Genomic DNA, 5,119 nt, shown 5'->3' with positions numbered 1-5,119 from the left:
GATACTCGCACCCTTCTGGTAATGGATTGAGTTTTTATGGTTTCATCGTTTCTGCTCACACAATTTTTTCTTTCTGCTTATACGTGGATGTTTTATCAGTATTGCAGTAGATTCAACGATTCATGAATTGTTTTTTTGCTTTCACATTTACTGAAACTTTTCTCATAGTTACGAATAATGACGTTTTTTTAGTTAAATTTAACAATTTTCATGCGAATATATGATAATGAATTGTCCACTCTATATACTCAAAATTTCACCAACAAAAAACGTCACACACTCTTTGAAAGCATTTCATTTCCAAGTGTCTTTTGCAAATATATATATAGATATATATATATATATTATATATATATATATATATATATATATATATAATATATATATATACTATATATATATGTAAATATATATATATATATATATATATAATATATCTATATATATAGTATATATATGTATATATATATATATATATATATATATATATATATATATATATATATTCATATACATATATGTCTATAAAACGGCCTTCTGTACATACAAAAGCTTCTGAATTTTTCAGTATCACTTTTTTTTTTATAAATTGCGTAGACAGAAGTTCCGAGTTGCCTCACTCAGAGAGTTCTGAAATTTAATAAAAGCGTGTCCTTCTGAACTTAAGTTTCTAGGCTCCGTCACTGAAACCTTAATGAACATTGAAACTTTGAAACATATTTTTATAAAGTATATAAAAACTGCAGTTACAGTCACGAAAGAAACTTCCAGGAATTTCATAGGAGCTTTCACATAGTCTAAGAACATAGAAGTTTCCAGGTGTCATTCCCACAAAGCTTAGGAACATCTCAGCTTTTCTGACGAGTTTGCATGGTCTTTGATCAATGGTCTTCAGTGGTCTTTCTTATAAATTCTATGGTTTCAAAGAGACTTGATGGACACCCGTGAACACTAATGTATGTCTTTCTTAAAGTTATTATTTTCAAAGTCTATGACAGCAGAAGTTCCTTAGGTCTTTGTCAAAGGACGCAGACCATGAACAAAGGCGTTCTCAAGAGCCTTTATGTTGAAGTCTTTCAATGCAAAAGATTCAATATTCATCACGAAGAAGTTACGATTCTTATCAATCTCAGCCCAAGAATTGGGAGATCCCTTGGTCCTTCTAAGCTTAATGAATAATCGAGTTTCCACCTAACCACCTCACGAACCTTAAAGAGCACCTCAGTAGCGTGGTCGGTATGTGTTGTCGTGCCACCTCAGATGTGTAATTCTGGTGATAGAAGTTCACTATCGACGTGGTTCGGAAGTCACGTAAAGCCGTTGGTCCCGTTGCTGAATAAATACTGGTTCCATTCAACGTAAAACACCAAACAAACACAACGAACCTTATGAAAACCAAACATTTTTGGCCCCGGGAGTAAACAAAATAGTATTTTGCTATTGAATGCAAAGGAGTTTACCATGAGATATAGCGGATATAGAATCGTGTCGCACGTCACATCCTGAATTAAATGCTTCGTGGTCGTTTTCAGTGGATGCATTGAGGAAAAATTTTTGTGGTGTGCGTCAGTATTCAAGTGGGTAGGTATGTACACACACACACACACACAGGGAGAGAGAGAGAGAGAAGAAGTTACCAAGAATAAGAAAAATAGCTCCAAATTGCTCTCTGTTCTTATTGCATTTTATTGAAGTAGCTTAGAGAGAGAGAGAGAGTTACAAGGTGTTACAAGGATTTGGATGTCTGAAAGACTTATTATTAGTCCATCTGAGGAGACATTGCGCACTGTTCATTCAGTGTCCTAATGATTTTGTCTAGCTTTCCGTTAAACTCTTCCACACTGTTGCTGTTTACAACTTCTGGTGGCAGTTTTATTCCATGTCTCACATATCTTGTATGTGAAGAAGTTCCCACAATGAGATGTGTTGTATCTCCTCAGTTGTAGTTTCCATCCATTATTTCTTGTCTGGTTTTCGTTTAAGGTAAATAGGATACTGTCTACTTTTGTAATGCCTTTCAGTATTTTGAATGTTTCTATTAGTTGTCCTCGTAATCGTCGTGTTTCTAAGCCGTACATGTTCAGGCTCTCTAGTCGTCTTCGGTAACTTATTTGCCTGATGGATGGAATTAACTTTATGGCTCTTGCTTGTACCCTTTGTAGTTTATTTATATCTTTTCTTAGTGTTGGTGACCAAAACTGTACAGCATATTCAAAATGAGGTCTAACTAGAGAGAGAGAGAGAGAGAGAGAGATGAGAGAGAGAGAGAGAGAGAGATTTCCCGTTTATTAATTAGCGTAACTCCAGCTAATGTCAGAAAAATTTTGAGCCGGAGTGGCCGAGTAAATCGTTGAAATTCTGTACCGTATAATTTGCTGTATCAGTAACACGCATAAATCGCTGTAGGAATATAATTATCAGAATGGCCTGATTACTGATAACTAATACACGATTGACTCGAAACTAATTTTCATGTTATCCTAATATTTTGGTTGGTTGTGGGCCTTGTCGCCTTGGGATATAAGGCTCATAACGACGAAGTTCGTCGGCTTTATATTTTTTTTCGCTGTGTTTCTGAAGGGCGAATTAACTTGCATGGACTACTTCTGTTCGTCCTGGGACTTAATTATAGATATTTCATTTGAACCTCCTTCTAATTTTTCGTCTGCGGTAGAATTTAGATGCATAGGTAGACGAAAACCTTCACGTTTATTTTGAGAATGAGATGAATCTAGGAGTCAGTGATGTAATTCTGATTTATCTATATATATATATATATATATCCTATATATATATATATATATCTATATATATATATAATATATATATATATATAACCGAATACCACAGGAAAATGATAAGCAGAAATCCAAGCGCTTTCGTCTGTTAGGGTTAAATCTATGTTTAAGTTTGTGACATTGTGACATCCGATAATCCCTTTTGACAATTAATCATCTGGTATTCTTGATCTTTTTGTTTACCTGGTAACTCTTTCCAACTGTATTTCATTCGCTCCTTGACAATGTCTTAGTAAAGACGATGCACTTCGATTTCTGCCTATCATTTTCCTGTGGTATTCGCTTATTTAATGAAGTCACGTGCATTACTGTGTTTTTTTAAGCATATATGTGTGTGTGTGTGTCTGTCTGTGTTTGCGTATGGTTTCGCTTTGTTGTAGTTGAATTTTCCAACATTTTCCCAACAGATATGAACACGTTTTAAATCCATAACTGATGCATGAATGCGTATTTGAGTGTGTTTGTCTGTATACATTTGTAACCTCCCGCCTTCAGTCAATGAAAATTGTAATCAGGGAGCGTGCTCGTGTAGTTTTCATGATCTTTTTACAATATATTAGCAAGTAGAACCCATTTGTGATGGTTTTACGTTTGTAGCCCGATAACCAAGGTATGTTTACCTAAATCGTTAGTACTATATCAATAGGGCCATTTAGGTAATCCTGGTAAATCTTACGCCCCAGTGATTCGACAAGTCCTTGCCCAATGACCACAGGCCCTTTTTCTTGCCCAGGCCCGAATACAGGAAGCAAAACAATTATTAGGACAAGAAGGATGTATTTAGACCTCTTCTTATATAGGAAGAGTCAACAGGATCAGGAGGAAGTTGTGAGCTTAAAAACATTGTAGGTAGGAAGGTGATATTATAGGAAGAGAATTCGTATACTCATCCCTCTAGAAATGAGTCCTAGATATTGAAAGATTTGTTCTTTTTTTTTTTTTTTTTTTTTTTTTTTTTTTTTTTTTTTTTTTTTTTTTTTTTACTCAATTTTCATTTACACGCCGGAATTTTCACTACTTCCTTGATTGAGCGCAGGATTTTCGTTGCCACCCACGCGAATAAAACCTTGGAAACCGCTTTTATTTATGGCGGTTGTGTAGTTGCTGACTTCAAAGCAAGCATTTCCTGTTTATTTCTTAAGGTCGCCAGCAATCGTGAGCAGCGTAAGTGTAGCGATTGTGAAAACACCAGTCAATGCTTAATTTTTTTCCTTATGTACTTGGTATATCTTAGTTTAACCAGACCACTGAACTAATTAACGGCTCTCCTAGGGCTGGCCGGAAGGATTAGATATTTTTACATTGTTAGGGACCAGTTAGTTATCTATCTAGCAATGGGTCCTACAGCTTATTGTGAATTTCTATCGCCAGAAATTAATTCCTCTGATTGCGCGTTGGCAGAGCAGGGAATCGAACCCTGACCCTGAAATCGGTAGCCGAGCACGTAACCGCCTCGTCCAACGAGGAATTTCCTTATCTACTGCTTAATCGATGGAGAAGGTCGTGAATCAAAAGAGAAAATCCCATGGGGCTCAAATTCGCTTTATAGACCTACGGAGAAACTTCCGCTGGAAGAAATCAATGCATTCAACTTCTTGGTAGCAAGGCCCTTTCTTTCTAACACTTACGGTTCAGCCAACCTTATTCAGAGGTTCATGGTAACACTAATTTTAACAACCTAGTCTCTAGTCGCTCAACACGAGAAAGTTGTTTGGGAACTCTTTCTTGTATTCGTCGCCTTTTCCAAAGATATAAGGCATCTTAAGGTTTCTTTCTAAACATTCACGCTTTAGTCTGACTAATCCACATATATTCTCTTTACATAACTAGACCGGCTTCCGTCTTTTCAATCTATGCTGACGAGCTACATCTTCGCTGCTTCTAAACATTTCATCAATTAATATTACTCTATTATTATTATTATTATTATTATTATTATTATTATTATTATTATTATTATTATTATTATTCAGAAGACAAATCTTTATTCATGTGGAGAAACCCCACAAAGGCTTTTCACTTGAAATTCAAACCTCTTAAGAATAAGGGGTCCATTGGGAAGAAATTGCAGAAGACAGCGAGAAATACGGAAATGAGAGATCAGTTATTAGAAGAGAGAAAAGATAAATTAGTAGATTGATAAAGATATAAATTACTTTTAGCAGTTGCAGTAGCAGTAATGATAGTAGTCGCAGTGCTAATAGAGACGAAGAAAGCAAAGGGACCTGGCAAAGAAACCCATTAACCAGAGATTAACATATTCATTCCGTGACGTTAATGATCTCTTCGACTGTCGAGTCTACAAAAGAGTTGGGGCTAGA

This window comes from Macrobrachium nipponense, chromosome 1, assembly GCF_015104395.2.
Source record: "Macrobrachium nipponense isolate FS-2020 chromosome 1, ASM1510439v2, whole genome shotgun sequence".
Taxonomy (NCBI): Eukaryota; Metazoa; Arthropoda; class Malacostraca; order Decapoda; family Palaemonidae; genus Macrobrachium; species Macrobrachium nipponense.
The sequence above is the reverse complement of the archived record's forward strand: the minus strand, read 5'-3'. Positions refer to the sequence as shown.